Source organism: Camellia sinensis, chromosome 2, assembly GCF_055761805.1.
Source record: "Camellia sinensis isolate YWXY chromosome 2, ASM5576180v1, whole genome shotgun sequence".
Taxonomy (NCBI): domain Eukaryota; kingdom Viridiplantae; phylum Streptophyta; class Magnoliopsida; order Ericales; family Theaceae; genus Camellia; species Camellia sinensis.
The window spans coordinates 105,371,214-105,390,516 of record NC_138962.1 but is presented as its reverse complement, the minus strand read 5'-3'; the positions used below and the strand labels follow the sequence as shown (position 1 = coordinate 105,390,516).

General features: G+C 36.7%; 1 non-coding gene across 1 annotated transcript; it reads right to left on the bottom strand.

Moving 5' to 3' along the window:
- Positions 1–895: 895 nt before the first annotated feature.
- On the bottom strand, positions 896–1,056 carry LOC145820750 (U1 spliceosomal RNA). The gene has a single exon (XR_014362819.1). It is a non-coding gene; the product is annotated as a U1 spliceosomal RNA (small nuclear RNA).
- Between the last annotated feature and the right edge of the window lie 18,247 nt (positions 1,057–19,303).

The following is a 19,303-nucleotide window of genomic DNA, read 5'->3' as shown; positions in this document are numbered from 1 at the left end:
GACTAAATTGGGATAGTTTCTAATTAATTTATACATTAATAAATTTATTAAATAGTTTTTAGATAAAATTAACTTATTATTCATATCTTGAAAATAATTAAATACGGGCTCTCATAGTTGGAACAGAGAGGAACATAAGAATTTTCAACTGAGGATCCTGCGCCCCAATTACCTCTCTCCAATCATCGGTCCAAATACTGGATAGGTGATTAAGTTTAGGTGTTCAAATAAAATTATTAGATAACAAAACAACTCTTCTCTTTTATTCATACTATTGCCCAGTAGAGTTGTTAATGAAAATAGTGGTTCATAACAATAGAACTGAAGAACCAATGAAAGGTGGAATTGCTTTGGTGAAATAAGGCTTTCTGATATTGAAAACTGGCCAAAATTTGCAGATAATTCTTGTCACTTTAAATGGTTTTTGTTGGAAATTGGGTTGGGTTTCAGACCTAGGTCTGGGCGTCAATAGTAGCATGACCCATGCATGACTCACGAGGAGATACATAAAATTTGAATGATTCACCTTATCTAGAGGATAAGAAAAGAAACCCAACAACCCCATCTCATCAGAGATAGAGATAGAGATATCATTCCATCATTGGGAATTCAAGTTTATTCTTGGAAACACGTGATTCATTCGTCTAATGATGTGTGTGGTTATATATCTCTCTAATATACTCAAGTATCATTCTACTGCTGGGAGTTTGAGAATAAAAAGTATGCCTGTGGCTTATTAATTTTCCTACAAGTTTAGAAATAAAATTAGAATTGTTATTTTAGAAGGAGGTGAAAAACAAAACTTTCTCACCATCAAGACTACAAAGGGCATAAGAGATTAATCCCCAGTTATGTTAGAAATCAACCACAACAAAAATTTGGAGCAACTTTTAGGTTAGGGGCCGCGCGAACGTATGCCCCTACTACCACAAATTATGATGTAGGCTCTACCACTTAGGTAGACCTTAGGCGAGCACCCCTCCAAAGTGCAATGGAGGTCACTAACCTAGGCCATGGGTCTTGTTGACCACCAATTGACCCTGTCCAGGTAAGTATGTTTTATGTTGCTACTTGCTCCTCATCTATACACTCATGCTGGCCTCTTCTCTCTCCTTTTTGTTCGATGTGAGATTTCATGCAAATCTCAACTAATTTATGCTAATAAGTAAAAAACATCGAAACAGACAATGATCTGTTTGTTTCAAGGTTATAAAATAAGCACTTGGTAAGTGGGAATTTAATATGCAAATATGAGAGAGATGTTTTGCTAATTTTGAGTTCGATACCTTCATTTCTATATTTATTTATTTAGTTATATTAGTTACTTTGTTTGGGAAGCTATGGAACACATAAAAAGGGGGTGGAAGTTTGTGTGCATCCACCATTTAAGTTTGACAATTAAGACAATGGAAAACAGGCCAAAGCACATTCAACATAGAAAACAAGTTTTCTATACCCCCCAAAAAAACAAAAAACAAATAGCATATTATATTTTGACATTTTAACTTTAAGTATGTTTTACTATGCAATGTGATCTCATGGTATATCAAAAAAAAAACAAAAACAAAAAGGGGGTAAATTACACTATCCTCCCTTAAGGTTTCTGACAAATACAGAGACCTCCCTTGTAGTTTCAATAATTACAGTAATCTCTCCTATTTTTGCTGACAATATATACAAACCAACCTTCAGTTAACTAGCCGTTAGACAGGTGATGAAAATTTCTTACATCAGCATATTATGGTGACTGAATACCAAAATTACCTTTTGTTCCTTATAACCAAACAGCCCACAACATCACAAACAAACATTGCTCTTCTTCCTTTCCCTCCTCTCATTCTCACCCACTCCTCCACTAGTAGCATCTTTGCCATCAGCTCATATTCTCTCTCTCTCTCTCTCTATGATCCTTACCACTTCCATCTCCATATTATCCATTCCAAACACACATTAAATTTATACAAAAATTGCAGGCACACAACCTTTTCTCCTCTAATCTTACACCCACTTTTCCATTCCAATATATACATACAAATACACAACCAGGAGGACTCCATATTCCATTATAAGTTGTAAGAACTAGCAGACTTCATAGTAGCATGATTTGTCTTTGCCCAGAAGTAACAATTCATAAAATTTGGGAACTATAATACCCAGCAAATAGAAGCAACTAGAATGGCCTTAGCATATACATACAAATATATAGATAGATATATGTATATATATACAAATATATAAACATGGGAACAATTTGTTTAACATATATATGTATATATATACACACATTAAAATTCAAATAGGAACTTATTTGGATTTCCAACAAAGAATAGAAACCCAATTTAAGCAAATCAATAGATGAGAAAAAGGGAACTGAACAAGAAGAATGACCAACACAGAACACTCGAGAAGTCATCCAAGACTCACTAACCCATCATAGCAGCAGTGAAGACAACGAAATAACGAAAAAAATAAAAAAGTTGAGAAAAATGGTTATTGAAGTGATCAATCCACAAATTCAGAAACCCAAGCCCTCGATTCTTGCAAAATCGAGCTTCAATATTGTTATTTCATTACACCTAGAAGTAGATCAAGATTTGATCTTGCTTGAATGTGCACCCCCAACCAAAAATCATAAAGAAATTGTGCAAATCAAGCTTCAATCTTCAACAGCATGAGTAGATTAAGTTGGTAATTCACGAAAAGAGGTGCATCTCCTTTCCAATGACGATTATGAGGCTACACAGTAAACCCATGGACTTAGGTTTTGCTTTCTTGTAGTCGACAGTGCATAACATTTGTTGAAGAAGTATAACTCTCATTCCTCTCACCTTCTCGCCCTATATTCTTCTAGATTTGGCTATGGTGATGGACGAGCAAGGGTGACGGGAAGGAGAGAAGAGGAAAGGCGGTGAAGCAGAGAGGTCGCCATTAAAGGAAGTGGGTTGAGGAGAATAATCACCGGTGGGCTTTCGGATCGCCAGATGCAATTGTATGTTGGTGGCCGGGGAGATTATAGGTAGGAGAAATGAGGCAAGAGGAAAGAGAGAGGAGGGCAGAGCATGGTGTTGGTGAGGTAGGTATGAGAGATATAGGAATTAAAGGGTATTTTTGTTTTTTCGTGTTCAAATAAAAGGGAAATATGGTCATTTTGTATAATCAAGTAACGTCATTTGTGTAAAATTGATGGATTGGGGGAAGCTTGATATTGTCAGTTAAAGTAGGAGAGGTTTTTGTAATTATTAAAATCATAGGAAAGGTCCCTATATTTGTCAGAAACCTCAAGGGAGGTAAGTGTAATTTACCCCAAAAAAAAAAAAATCATATTTTTAGCAAAAAGTGCTTCACTTAGAAATTTTAATTGCAAAAAAAAAAAAAAAAAAAAAGGTAGTTCATAGTCTTGTTTTTCAAATCACTTCGAGAAATGAGACCTATTCCTCAACTTATTCACTTCACAAAAGTGTATTAATTCTCAATTCTTCATCCATTTAGTTTAAGCATTAGGATCCCAATCCCAACCATTGAATTTGGCTTCACATATTGCATAATGGTCGAGTATGAGATTTTTAAAATTTTAGAAAAGTTCACTCCATTTCTTCCAAAAATTGAGCTTTCATTTATCCTCTATCCTAGATGGCTTTGTATATATAGTGACCCCGGTCTTTCCCCATTTGATTGTTGTATCCGGACTTAGGTTCCGTGGATCTTGTGGTTATATATATGTTGTTGTCGTCCTTTATTTCCTTGTCATTTGAGTTATGGGTTGTATTGGGCAGGTTTATTACAGTTTGGGAGTGTTTGGGAGCAAAGTGTTGCTGCCCAGAATTTTGGTCCTTCGCTCGAGCGAGAAGTTTGTCGCTCGAGCGAGCTCTTGTTTTTGGGCCTTCGCTCGAGCCATGGTTTATTCGCTTGAGCGAGCGACTGCATCTGGGTATAGAACCTGAGAGCTGTGTTTCTTGGCTTGATCGAGATTTCCTTTGCTCGAGCAAGCGATGTGTATGTTTTCGAGTTATTCACTCGAGCGAGCATTCTATCGCTCGAGCGTGCTTCTGGGTTGCAGACCAGAAGCTTCGAGTTTTTGGCTCGAGCGAGACTTTCTTCGCTCGAGCGAGGATTTCTTGTGTCTTGTCGCTCTAGCGACTAATCCTTCGCTCGAGCGAGCCTGTTTTATTTAAATACGCAGCAGCGATTTTAAACATCTTTTTTCATCCTCTTTTGTTTTAAAAACCCTAGGTCTGTGTTCTCTCTCCCTCCACTCACCTTCTCTCTTAGGTTTCATCTATTTTTAGGGTGTTTTTACCCTATGTTCTTTGTTAAAAAGATAGAGGGTCGCGAGGGCTTTGTTTTAATCTGAAAGTTTGGCGGTTTGGAGCACTTTGGGTTTTGGGTCATCATCTCCATTTGAGTTCTTCACTTCGAGGTAGGGATACCCTACTCCATACTATAGGTTTTGTCCTAAGTTTTGGTCATTTTGATATGTTGGTGTTGTTCGGTAATTTTGGGGAAAGCTAGGGTTTGATTTATAATTTAAAAAGCCCTAATTGTTGAAATAAATTAATTCGTATAATTAATTTTTGGAAAATGGGGAATTTAGTTTAATTCATGAAATTGGGAAATTATGAGATTAAATGGTGTAGTTGGATAATTTAATTACTCACCTATGAAAATGTTGAGTTTATATTTGTTGATACATTTATTTCCTGTTTAGAAATAACTGTTTTGGGCTATCGGTGGAGGATAGTCGTGATTGTTGTAGACATTGCATGTTGATTAGGGAAAACTGAAACTAATCACATTGAATAAGTCATTGAATATGACTGTTGAATTAATACAGCAAATACGTGTATTGATTGAATATTGTGTATGACAAGTGTTTAATACATTGTATATGCATATTGTTTGGGAGGAGATAGGGGATGTACTCCATGGTTTGAGGGAAGATAGGGGATGGACTCTCAAACCTGTTTAGGAGGAGAAAGGGGATGGACTCCATTAGTACAGCAAATATGTGTACTTATTCATTTAAGGAAGTGTTTTAGTATGAGCCTTAGTCTCATTTGAATTGTTGATATTGAAAGTAATGTTTAATGTGAGATGTGGTCTCATTTTATAGTTTGGCTAGGTTCTGAGCCATGTCTGTGTAAATGGAAAGTTGAATAATAACGGAAAGTGAAACATGTCAAGGACATTATGGTCATGAAACTGTATAATGATATAATGGATTTATAAGTGTTAACCATCTATTGAATGCTATTGCTTTAGTCAATTCTTATATTTGGTTTAGTATATTTCTGTTGGATTGTGGCTCATCCTATACGGGAACATCATTTTCAGGTCCAGGTGATATGCTACCTCCAAGGACTTAGCTTGGAAGGATTTGGATTTGAAGACTTGTTTTAGTTAGTTGTTATTTGATATTACATGTAAACTCAAGCCAAGGGCTTAATTTGTAGTTGAGTTAGTACTCACATTTTGTGTCCAAGTGTTGGCTTGGAAAGCTGTAAGCCCGTAGGGCATTTACTTTTGATGTTACATGTGATGTTTTTCAATAAGAATACTTTGATGAATGGAATAATGTTTTGTTTTCTTATATCAATGCATGTCAATATTGTGTATATTGTGGGTTTATTTTGAGGGCGTTACAGTATAAGCTTTGTGGTTTTGTTGAGGCTGTATTTCTAGTTTCAAAAACAATTTTTTTAAGTAAAAAGGCAACAAGACTAACAACACAAATGAATTGGGATTTAGAATAGGACAAGGGCAGCGCAAACACATGCCCCCACTATCACAAATTATGATGTAAGCTTGGGAAACTTGGGTAGTCCTTACGCTAGCACCCCTACAAAGTGCAATCGAGGTTACTTATGTAGGCCATAGGCTTTCTTCATCACCCATTGACCGGCTGGGTAAGTACGTTAAAACAAAGCTCATTACTCCTCTTATGAGCACCTACTCTTGCTTCCCATCTTTTGTTCGCTTTCAATGTGGTAAGTTAACACAAAAGGACTCCTCATATACACATGACGTAGAAATATTAAATAACACCAGATATGTTTGATCCCAATGATATAGTATTCCCATTCAAGTGATGCCTGTTAACATCAATGATATGTTTGATCCCATTTTATAATGGAAGTTAATTCCACGCTAAAATGGTTGTATCATTGGTTTATATGGGGGCAGAGATGATGAAAAGAACGTAAGAAATTGAACAAAAGGCATTGGTTATTGTGGGCATAACATAACACTAGTGCTGAGCAATAACATGGAAGTCGCATAGGACGTGAAATGTTAAGGTGAATTATTTCAGTAATATATAGCAACTTCGTAGATATCATATATATCATATATATATGACACCCATTTTTTTTAAGAAAAAAACCATGTCACATGAGATAAAAGTCACATGAAAAGGTGAAAATTTTGATATGAGGGTTGTGCAAACAAAATGTAACAATTTCATTTTATATTTCTTGCAAGGAATGACTACTCAAAATTATTTTTTCCTTCCATTGAAATAATAGAGCACATACTTGAAAATGATTAGAGATAAATTTATTTATTTTTTTATGCTTATTTCAAATGGTCATTTGGCTAGCCTTACCTAATAATTTTATTGTGAATAGGATAATTACAAACTTTGCCTCACCAAGGACAAACACATCTTATGTGCGAAAAGCATTTCTCATTTATTAAAACAAAATGTGATTTGTTCATGTGGTTATAGTTGTCTGATGAAGTTGATTTTTTTTTTTTTTTTTTTTTTTATGAATTACTTTTATTGCGAGACCTGTCACATAAAAAGTTCAGATTATTTGTGTGGGTTCAGATTAAGATTCACAAGAAGAGTATGGAGAGGAATGGAATGACGAGTTACTTGGAAGAGCTTATTCCTTTTATAATCATCTCATTGAGATATATCCAATAAAGTCTAAGTTGTCAAAGAAATTAAAAAATAAAATAAAATAAACGGTTAACATTCCTTGTTCAAACTAAAGTTAAAACAGTAAAACTTCACAATATTAATGTTAACTTGGATAGTGAAATTTTACCACCACTATCATTACTACCACAATTATCACAATTTTTTTTTTCATGTCAATTTTTTTAATGATTTTAAATATAAAAATTAAATAGTTTTCAAACTTCAATGTCATCAATTAGATTAAAATAAAAATTAAGTCTCTATACAGTGTGTTGGAGTTTAAAATGTCACTAATGTTTTCAGTAACCTTGAATACAATATAGCCCCCACAACCATTACTAACCATCCCAATAATCATAGCACTTCTAATTTTTCATATCAAATTTGTTATGATTTTAAATACAAAAGGCAAATAAACAACACCCAAAATTGACCCAAAAAATAAAATAAAATAAAAAAATCAGTCTGTTCCGAAAATAATAAAATTATGAAGGTTCCTAAATATATATTTAAAATGCATAGGAAGCAGATTGAAAAAAATTCAAAATCTATTGGTTATATAAAAATAAAAAAGTCTCTATATAATGAAATTTCACTGTTAAAAATATAAAGAATGCTTTCACTAACTTTCAACACAACGACACCAACCATTACCATAACTATTATCACTAATCACAATAGTGATCACAATACTTTCAATTTTTTCCTTGGGCTTCAAATAAGCTTGAGCTGCTTTTATTGCACTAAATAGTTTGACACAAACTCTTCAATTAAAAAAAGATTATAATTACAAATAAACTACACCAAATAAGATAGTTCTGGTAGTGTTGGCAGCGGACGAATTTGTGGTGGTGGGGGTACTTGGGTGATTTGAAAAGGGAATAAGGAAGTGAGAGTAGGTAAGTGATATTGTTTACATAGTATTCAAATAATAAGAAACTATAACATACTAAGTTAGTCATTATTTGTTTTTAAACTATCAAACAAAAGCGAGCTAACATGTCCATCCATGAACATTTTCATTATATGATTGGTTTAGAGTATCATGTAGGTAATATAGTGTTATCAAATCATTCAATAATTTCCTTGAAAAGAGATGGGGAAAGAAAGTTGAGAGAGGAAATGAGGAAAAGTGACTTTGTTTACATTACATTGTATTTTGTCTAATGATAAACTATAACATACTAAGTTCGTTATAATTTATTTTTCAACTACCAAATAAAAGTATGTCTATTAACAAATTTTTTCTACTGATTGGTTTGGAATATCATGTAAATAACATGATGTTTTAGAACTACTCAATGATTATCTTGAAAAGAGATGGGGAAAAGGAAGTTGATCGGTAATTCTTTTCACTTGCACACTACAAATATTATTAGGAACATGGAAAAAAAGAAAAAGAAAAAGAAGAAGCTCAAGGTTTGATCATTGTAATAAAATAATTTTTGAATTTTTAATTTTGTCAATTTATACTATTTTTTCTTCGATTTTAGTTAATGGAAATAAGCAAATAGTTATGTTGAAAACAAATAAAAAATTTAGAGTTTAAATTGATAAAATTAAAAATTATTTTGTTACCATGATCAAACTTGAGATTTAATGTGTAATGTGCAAACAAAAGGCTGTAGAGTTGGTAATTTCTTACCCCAAAATTTGAATAAAATTTTATGGGGCACTGACCTGTAGGTCCTCTTTGCACAGTTCAAAACTTATCTAGTCTCAAAACAACATATCTGCACCAATTAGTCTTATATATTTTTAATTGTTACAAAAAATATTATTTTTTATTTATTTATTTTAAATTGAAGGACGCTGCACGTGTCACTACACCAGAGGCTCACCAGAATGTTCAACATCACCAGAAATTCGTTGAAATGTCTAGAACATTGCTAAAAAAAAAAAGGAAGAAGAAAGGGAGAAATTAAAGCGAAAACATAACAAAATTTAACCACATCTTTCCCAACAGCAAAAAACATGAAAAACAAATTATTTATCATATAGAGCACATAATTTTCAGTTTACAAAATTATAAAAATTTAGAGTTTGAATTTATTTCTCATTAAATTGCATAAATTTGCAGTTTTTAAAACTGTAAAAATTATCAATTTGCTCGTTTGCAATTTATTAAAACACAATTTCACGTCGCAGCGATGGTGGAGATCTCAGATCAGTAGTTTCCAAGGGTTTGTAACTTTTCCCTTTGTCAATATTTGTCCTGAAACAATATAAGGACTATTTTGCTTGGTCATACAATGATCTACCTGGATTGGACTGGTCATTGGCAGAGCATAGACTTCCAGTCAAACCCAACTTTAAGCCATACAAGCAAAAACCTAGACGAAAGAGTCCTGAGGTGGTTCAGAAGGTAAAGGAGGAGATTGCTAGGCTTCTCAGACCAGGTTTTATTAGAACAACCAGATATGTTAAGTGGCTATCCAATATTGTGCCTGTGATCAAGAAAAATGGCAAATTGAGGGTATGCATTGACTTCTGAAATTTGAATTTGGCAACTCCAAAGGATGGGTACCTCATGCCTGTAGTTGATTTGCTAATGGATAGTTCAGTAGGACATAGAATCTTGTCTATGATAGATGGACACTCTGTCTATAACTAGATATGCATAGCAGAGGAGGATATTCACAAGATAGCTTTCAGGTGTCTTGGAAATATTGGAACCTTCGAATGGGTTAAGATACCATTTAGGTTGAAGAATGTTGGAATAACATATTAGAGGGCAATGAACACTATCTTCCATGATCTCATTAGGGGATACTTGGAATGTTACATTGATAATATTGTTGTAAAATCTCAATCTATGGAAGAGCATCTAGTCCACTTGACAATAGCCTTTGAAAGAATGAGGAAATTCAAGCTAAAGCTCAATCCACTCAAGTGTGCTTTTGGTGTGTCAGCTGGAAACTTCTTGGGGTATATTGTGCACAAGAAAGGAATACAGATTAGCCAAAGCCATCATTGAGGCTAAACCTCCATCAAGTAAGAAATAATTGCAAAAATTTCTTGGTCAAGTTAACTTTCTTCGAAGGTTTATTTCTAATACTTGTTGGGAAAACTAAAGTTTTTTCTTCTTTGTTGAAGTTAAAAAATGAAGAAGAGTTTATGTGGACAACAGGGCATCAAGTTGCTTTAGAAGGAATAAAAGCCTATTTGGCCAAGCCTCCAGTACTGATGCCACCAAGGAAAGACAGACCCTTGAAGTTATATATTGCTACAGCTGAAGAATCATTGGGAGTCTTCTTGGCTCAAGACAATGAAAGAGGCAAGGAGCAAGCAGTCTATTACCTTAGTAGGTTTTTAAACTATTATGAATGTAAATACTCAGCTATAGAGAAACTGTGTTTAGCCTTGTACTTTGTAGCAATAAAATCAAGATATTATCTTTTGCCTACTGTTGTCTTGGTAATTACAACCACAGATTTGGTTAAATATATGTTATCTAGACCTATATTAAGAGGAAGAATTAGCAAATGGATTCTAGGTTTGTCAGAATTTCATTTGGAATATGTTCCCCAAAAGGCAGTAAAAACTTCTTAGTTGATCATCCATGCTAAACAGAAAGTGAATAAATAATAGAACTTAACACAGCTGATTTAGAACCATGGCAGATATGGTTTGATGGGTCAATAGCTAATGGTCTAGTGGGAATTGGTGTTGTAATTAAGTCACCACAGGGGGCAGGAACCACACATGGTTTCAGAATTGATGAGACCACCTGTTCTAATAATCAAGCTAAGTACGAAGCTTTGGTTATGGGACTTAAGATACTTATTGGTTTACAGGATCATGTAGTTGACATATTTGGAGATTCTCAATTGGTAATTAATCAAGTAAAATGAGTCTTTAAATGTCAAAGTGCAAGCCTGTTACCATACTATGTTGCCGCTGTATATTTGCTTTCCCAATTCCAAGTGGCAAATGTAACTTACATCCCATGGTTCACGAATCACAAGGCCAATGATGTGGCGTAGAAGGCTTTGAATTTCAAATTACACTCAAGTAGATATAAGTCAAGTAACATATCAGAAGCTAACACCTTTAGCAAAGCGAGGTATATTGGTAGAAGCTAATCAAAATGACTTGGAAGAACATGATTGGAGATATCTAATCATTTAGTATTTAACTGGTCCTTCTTCAAAGGCCAGTAAAAAGCTTAAACTACAGTCAATGCAATTCATAGTGTATGGGAATGCTCTTTATAAAAGAGAAGCATATGGTTTTCTGTTAGAGTGCCTAGGACCAAAAGAGGCATTGACTACCATGGCTAAGGTGCATGAAGGTATTTGTGGTGCTCATCAGCCTGGTGTTAAGATAAGGTGGTTGCTTCAAAGGCATTCTTGTTATTGGCCAACTATCCTTAAGGATTACATAGAGTATGACAAGGGTTGCCAGGCATGCCAGAAGCATGGCATGATAAGGCATGTTTTAATAACTAATCTACATGTAGTGGTGAAGCCTTGACCATTTAGAGGTTGGGCAATGAACATGATAGGGAAAATTTACCCACCTTCTTCGAAGCAGCATTGTTTCATTCTAGTAGCCACAGACTACTTTACTAAGTGGGCTGAAGCTAAGCCTTATAAGACTGTAGATTAAATAGAGGTAATTGACTTTATAAAAGAGTTAATCTACAGGTTTGGTATTCCACAGACCATACCCGTGGACAATGAGACTGTGTTTGATAGAAAGCTAGTAAAAGCTTTCGCAACAGAATATGAAATTAGCCTTGTCAATTCCACTCCCTATTATACACAAGCAAATGGTTAGGCAGAGTCATCTAATAAATCCTTGAAGAAAGGGACACAAAAGATTGTGGAAGACAATTCTAAGAATTGGCACAATTTGTTGTTAGATGTGTTGTGGGCTTTTAGGATTTCCTAAAGATCAAGTACAGGAGTTATTCCTTATACCTTAGTATATGGGCACGATGCAGTGTCGCCTGTGGAGATCAATACCAAGTCCTTGAGGGTAAAATTGCAATACCATTGAAGTACTGATCAATATCATCAAAGCATGCATTTAGAATTAGAAGGTGTGGATGAAACCAGAATTTTGGCATTAAATAATATCCTTTTACAAAAGAAAAAGGAAGTCAAAAGTTATAATAAAAGTGTTCAACACATCAGCTTTGATGAAGGAGACTTGGTTTGGAAAACAATACTTTTAATAGGAATTAAAAGCCACAAGTTTGGAAAATGGTCACCTAATTGGGAAGGATCATACCAAGTCCATAGAGTCTTGTCTGGAGGAGCCTACCATTTGAAAATTTTAAATAGGTATGTGTATCCCAAGAAAATTAATGGCAAGTATTTGAAACCTTATTACCCAATTGTATGGGAGGCACAAAGAGTTTAGAGATACTATATGGAAACATTAAGTAAAAACAATAAACACTTGTGCAAAATAATGACGTTTCATTTCACAAAAAATTAAGTACATTGTGCCACAAATTGACCCAAAAATCATTACAATGTTTCAACTGTTCCCTTACAGTAAGCTCTCTACTCTTGAGTGATGAGAACAGCTGTATGGCAATGTTCATTTCCTACCTGCGACTTGATAGCCCTTGGTGTGTAGTATACAGCCTCTCTGCATTTAGCTCCAAGGTCAGATTGACCGCTGCTAGCTCCTTCTCTAATTCTGCCTTCCTATGCAAGAGTTGAGCCTGAAGTTGTAAGACAAAGAAGTGTTATCCCTTTAGCATTGAAACTTTAGAGTGAATGTGGGAGACAAACTCCTTATCTTTTAATAGCTCATTCTCTGCAACCTTAGCCATTTGACAGATATTGACATAAAAGTCAATAGTTGTTGCTGCCTGGGTTAAATGGTCTCTAAAGGCAACATTAGACTATTCGACGAGCTAGAAGCATTTGAGGAATCCATTCTTGATGATTGGTTTCTGCAAAACCTTGAATGGAATCCTTGAGAAGGTCTCATAAGCTCTAAACAAGTGCCTAAGTCTACTTAAGAAAGGGAAATGGACTCAGCAACATATGAGCTTTTAATTATCTCCAATAAGGAGTTAGTTAAGTCTAGTGGCTCAGTATTATTGCCAATTGGTAGAGCTAGTGTAGATGTATCAAATAAGCTCGCCAGCTGGGCTTCAAAAATATCCATCTCCTATTCTGAAAAGGGCATTGAAGAAGGGTCTCTTGTAGAAGGAAGTGCTGGAAGAATTGGTACAGGAGAAGGAGAGGAAGATGCCTCAACAGCATCCATGGTTATAGCAATCCCGGTTTTTCCTTTCTGTAATTGTTGTGTTCTGGACTTTGGTTCCGTAGAGTTGGTGGTTGTATACCTTATTGTCATCCTTTAAATTCCTTATGTTTGAGTTTTAGGATGTGTTGGGCATGTTTCGAACAGGTAGGATGAGTTTTGGTCTCTAGTGTTATTGCCCAGGTTTTCGGTGTTACGCTCGAGCGGGTCATTCTGCGCTCGAGCGGAGTTTAGTTTTTGGTTGTCCGCTCGAGCGGGTGTTCTGGCGCTCGAGCGGAGATTGCACACTTCCAGTATTTTGTGTCCCTGCAAAACTTCTGCAGGTGTGATTTCTACGCTCGAGCGGGTCGCGCTCGAGCGGGTTTGTTGGCGCTCGAGCGGGTAGTACTGTCTTGGTGAAAGTTCTGGGAGAGGGAAATTTGCGCTCGAGCGGACTGGTTTTCTCGCTCTAGCGGATGTACTTTATTCTTGTGTCTTGGCGCTCGAGCGGTCCTTCTTGTGCTCGAGTGGACCTAGTTTTTGTTCTTGACGCTCGAGCGTTGTGTTTTTTGCTCGAGCGGGAATGTCGTATATCAGTTTGCTGTGGGGTATTTTTAAATCACTTTTTCTCATTCTTTCTCTCTCTTAATTTTCTGAAAAAGCCATTAGAGAGCACCTCACTCTAAAACTCAAACTTCTCTCTAAGTATTGATCTAGTAGGAGTTGTTTCCTCACCTTTGGCCTTTGTAAAAGTTGGGTTGATCGTCGAGGGCTACATTTTGATCTGAGAAACTTGTGATTTGGAGCAACTTCGTTTTCGTCATCTTCTTCGTTGGGTGTCATCTTTTGAGGTAGGGATTCCTACTCACTACTATGGGTTTTGACCTAGATATTTGGGTATTTTGTTAAATGGTTGATTTTGGGAAGTTAGGGTTTTGAAAATGTTGAAAGGGGGTTTTGGTTATTTTGATTCAAAAATATGTATTTTGGGTTTCAAAATAATGATATTGTTGTTGGTTGTTGATATATAGGCCCTTAGATCAATATTGGGAAATGGGGTAGAAAACCCTAATTTGTTGTATAAATTAATTGGTATAATTAATTTGGAAAAATTGTGGACTTATAGAATTGAGTTGGAAATAATGAAATTGGCTCATTATATGGTAGAATGGTGGAGTTGGATTTATTAATCGCTCACTCTTGAAAACATTGATATGTTATCTGTTGGAACTTTTATTATCTGTTTAGAAATAATTGCTTTGGGTTACCGGTGGAGGGCAGTTTTGATTGTTGTAGACAATGCATGATGATTAGGCAAACTAAAACTAATCAATTGGATGTGTCATAGAGTATGACAGTTGATAGAATACATTAACGTTATGTATTGATTGATTGAGTATATGACCTATGTGTATATACGTTGTATGTGTGTAGGAGGAGATAGGGGATGTACTCCACGGTTTAGGGGAAGATAGGGGATGGACCTCTAAACCGGATGTTGCTTGGGAGGAGATAGGGGATGGACTCCACTGATACAGCTCATATGCTTGTCAGATAATGTGGTGATTGATATAGTTCATATGCTTATCTGTTGAAGTGTGGATACAGCTTGTATGCTTATCTATTGAGATGTTGATATAGTTAGCAGGCTTATCGATTGTGTAATGAGAAACGTTTAATATGATTCACTGTCTCATGAAAATTGTCGGCCAGGTTCTGAGCCGTTGTTGTAAATGGGAAATTGGATAGGAATGGAAAATGAAATCAAACATGGACATAGTGGTCATGTAATGGAAATGGGTTATGAATTGATTTATGGGAATTAAACATTTATCATTTACTAATGTCTTAGTTATTGCTCATACTGTGTTTAGCATATCTCTACTGGGCGTTGGCTCACCCTATATGGGACATTATTTGCAGGTACAAGTAGCATGCCACCTCTAAGGACATAGCTTGGATGGATATGGGAGTTGAAGACTCTTTTTGATTATTTTGTTTGTATTACATGTATATCAAGCCAAGGGCTTACTTTGTATAGAGTTAGTACTCTTCTTTTGTGTAACCAAGTGTTGACTTGGAAAGCTGTAAGCCTGTAGGGCATTTGCTTTTGTTGTTAACATGTAATACTGCTGTAAGAACTACTCTGATGAATAGAAATGGTTGATTTCTTTTGTATCAATGCATGTCTAAAGTGATGGATTTTTTGTATTATTTTGAGGGCGTTACATTGGTCCTGGCCACCAGCAAATCTATGGAAATGGGACTGGAGCTGGGCGGTACAGGAAGTATTGGTGTGCCCCCTGTGCCATCCCTAGAAGTACTAGTTGCCACTAAAGCAGTAGTGGCAACAAGGGTACTCTCAAAAGGTAAAGGGCTAACCAGGACTCTGGAGGATAAGGAAACACGTAGAGGTGAGGCAATGGACACCAAGGGCAAACTAAAAAACTCAACAGTGCTAGGAGATGGAGAGGAGAGAATGATTGACATATCAAGCCTCGAAGGAATTAAGGAAAAAGCTATAGGGAGTGTAGAGGCAGGGACTGGAAGTATTGTTTGTAGGGGCTCTACACTGATTGGGAAGTTAGAGTCTGCTTTTCCTTTTCCCTTTAAAGTTTCCAATACAATGGGACTCAAGGGTGGCCTTTCAGTTCTCTCCAGAGGAAAAGAAGCTGACATTGAATAGGAGAGGAGCAGGCTAGTTGCTGCTACATTTCAAAAGAAAGAAATATAAGGGCAATGCTAACATAAAGGATAAGGGCATCATAAAGGGCTGAAGAGAATTACCAGTAGTTGTAGTGGTGATAGCTGGAGAGTTGTAAAGAGTGATGTTCAATAGCTCTGCTTTTTCTTGCAGCATCTTTTTATGCTGCCTCAACAGTAGCAGCCTCTTCATTTGAGATTCTCTGTTGCCTCTTTTTCTCTGATCTCTGGAACACAATAACTTCTTTGGCCTGTTCCTTCTCTACTGCCTTGGTTGTTACTTCATGAGCAAAATAATGAGGCTGGCCTCTTCCTCTTTTTCAATGGAGACTTATCTTTCTCTTCCTCCTCTTCTTCTGAAGGACCCCAGGTGCCTCTTCCATAGGCTCAAGCTTGAGTTAGGCCTTTCTTTTCTTTAATTATTGTTGTTTTCCTTTCAGTGTGATAGGGGCTTGTGCTCACTGAGGTGAGGCCTCTTGCGAAGCCCCTATACCAGTGAAAAGAAACACTGAGGATAAGAAAAGTATAAAAGAAGAAAAGAAAGGCAAAAGAAGATGTACAACATGTACCTTTCTTAATGGCAGCCCTTGTAATTCTGAGTGAAGGGGCAGAAACAGTAGGGGTGAGAGCAATAGTGATTCCAACCTTTTTGGTTTTGGCTTGCCCACCTTGGGATGGCACATCCAACTCTTTTAGCAAATTCAAGGTGGGAGTGACAGGACGTACCTCCATATTAGTTGACCACCAATCTCAAAACCTTCTCATGACCCCACTATGGTCAATGAAAGGCACAAACTCAAAGCTAGTGGTATTCTTTAAAACCTTGATTGTTGCTTCATTTAGCCTGAGTCTTGAAACCTTCAAGTTTTTGGTGCCAAGGTTAGAGTTTGAGAAGTTGTAGAGAGGGACTGGGATCCCTTAGGTAAGCCCAAATTGCCTTGCGAATTGGGCAGGGCAGTAAGCCTCAGCCATGCATTTGTAGGCCCTAGGATTTAGGGTGCCAACGAAGAGCTCCCTTGGAACTAAAATTGAGGCTCACATCTCCTTATGATTAGGCCTAGAGCATGTGGTGTCAGCCAAGAAGGCCCTCAGCCAGGTTGGCCCCATATTGATGTTGAAGGGGTAGAAGAAAGAAAGGCAAATGGAGGCTGAAGAGCTATGGAAATAAGAAAAGTAATAGGAAAAACTGGAAGGGTTCAAGGAAACCCTGGCATACTTTTATCCATAAGTGGTGGGAGCCCTAGAAAATGGCACGTATCAAGAACCTTCCTTATTGTTCTCAGCTTCTATAAACTCATTATAAGAAGGATTCGAAGTAAGAACAGAGAAAGAAACAGTAAGGCCTGGGTAATTAGGACTAAAGGGGTCACCAATAGGTGAGAGCCCTAGAAAATGGCACGTATCAAGAACAATGGGGGCCATCATACCACACCGGAATTGGAAAAAGTTAAAAGTAAAGTTCTAAAAACAAAGAGCAGCTGGGATAAGGAAGGGGTCTTCAGGAATTATAAACCTAGAAAGTTGAAGGGCATCAAAAATGCAGAGGTCCTCTAGGTCTTGCCCCCTGGCTTCGACAACCCTATCATACCATTTCTCCTATTCTTTCTTCAATGTGGGCCAACAACGATGAGGTCGAGAGGTCCTCCAACCCCCTTAGTTGAACTTCCCTTCATAAAGGAGGTAGTGATCCTCCAAGCGTGGATACAAGAGGGGAAGTGCAGCAGAGGCCTCAGTAAAAATAGGGCCAAGAACATACTCCCCCTTCGCACTATTGCGGGGGACGAAATACCTTCCATTAATCGCACTACGACCCTCTGGTTCGTTATACTTGACTATTTTCTCATCTATACATCTCCTCAAAGCCACTGAGGGTCAACGACTGGCAGGTTTGCAAAGAAAGAAGTAGCCATTGTTAAGAGTTAAAGAAGGGATTGAAAAAGTAAGAGCAAGAGTAAGGATGAACATGAACTAAAGTAAGAAGAGGGGTGAGTGAGAGTTAGAAATGGACAAGTGAGAGCGAAAATTAGGGCTTTATACCTTCTTGTCTAAGTTGCCCATTTAACCTAACGGGTCAAGTAGTTCCAAGCTATTTGGTTTTTAATTGACCTATATGGAGTTAGGACCCATTTAACATTTCAAAGGCCTTGAGAGTACATTTTTAAACTTTCTACCAAGAAAATTTCCTTCAAAGGAACATTTTGCTACCTTTCGAGGAGGGAAAGTGGGCTTCGAAATGTTTGACTTGGTTTCAAAATGAATGGGTTACTTCGAAGCTAGTATTTGCTAATATGTTAATGAGTTTTGAGATTAAAGGCCCGCATATTCGCAAGTACAAACCATGAAATTGAAAATGAGAAACCCATATTTTAGGGTTTTATACCTTCTTGTCTAAAGTTGCCCATTTAATCTGACGGGTCAAGTGGTTCCAAGCTATCTAGGTTTAATTTGACCCATATAGAGTTAAGACCCATTTAACATTTCGAAGGCCTTGAAAGTACATTTTTGAACTTTCTACGAAGAAAATTTCCTACAAAGAAACATTTTGCTACCTTTTGAAGAGAGAAAGTGTGCTTCGAAATGCTTGACTTGGCTTCGAAATGAATGGGTTACTTCGAAGCTAGTAGTTGTTAATATGTTAATGAGTTTTAAGATTAAAGGCCTACATATTAGCAAGTACAAACCATGAAATTGGAAAAGAGAAACCCATATTTTAATGAATAAATAAGTAATTACATTGAGGGGCCTATTTGGTTACATTCTCAATTTCGTAAAAATAAGGAATGGAAAAGGTTACTAGGTCATAGAACTTAGTCCAGAAGAACTCAATGAATACATGTTCTCTCTCTAACCTTTCCCCTATCCTATCTAATTAGGGCTGTTCTGGCTGGTATGCCCTTATTTGGTGGAAAAGCCGTTGGGCCTTCTTTTCAAACACTGTTTGCTTCAGTGCCTTCTCCATCTCGTCCATTCCATCTATATCAGCATCTTCTCCATATGATGAGTCATGGTTCTTAAAGTTTTCATATTCTTCAAGGAGATCCTCTGCTTTGTATTGTGTTTGAATAAGAGTAGCAGAAATCTCTTCCAATGATTTGTTGGTGGGTAGGGCATTTTTATTCTAGTTGAGCAGGAGAGAAAGTTGGTCCAAGAAGGGATGGACTTCTGTCTGAGCCACGAGATTGAGGGTATGGCTTCGAGAGGCTATATCACAAGCCCATAGAGGTTCTTGTGAGGGGTGTCATCTCGAAGCACTTTGAAGGACAGGTGGTTTGAAGGACAGGTGGGAGAAGGCAGCAAGCAAAGTTTGGGCTTTATACTGCTGGTAGGTAGTGGGAGCTAGGGCTTGGTATGGAGCAAAATGCCGGTCTTCGAAAAGGATGAGTTTTAATTCCTTAATCCAGTTAGAATAATGAGGAAGGGGAGGCACAGCTGGGTCCATTCCAAAAGAAGGTGGAAATTGGGGCTCAT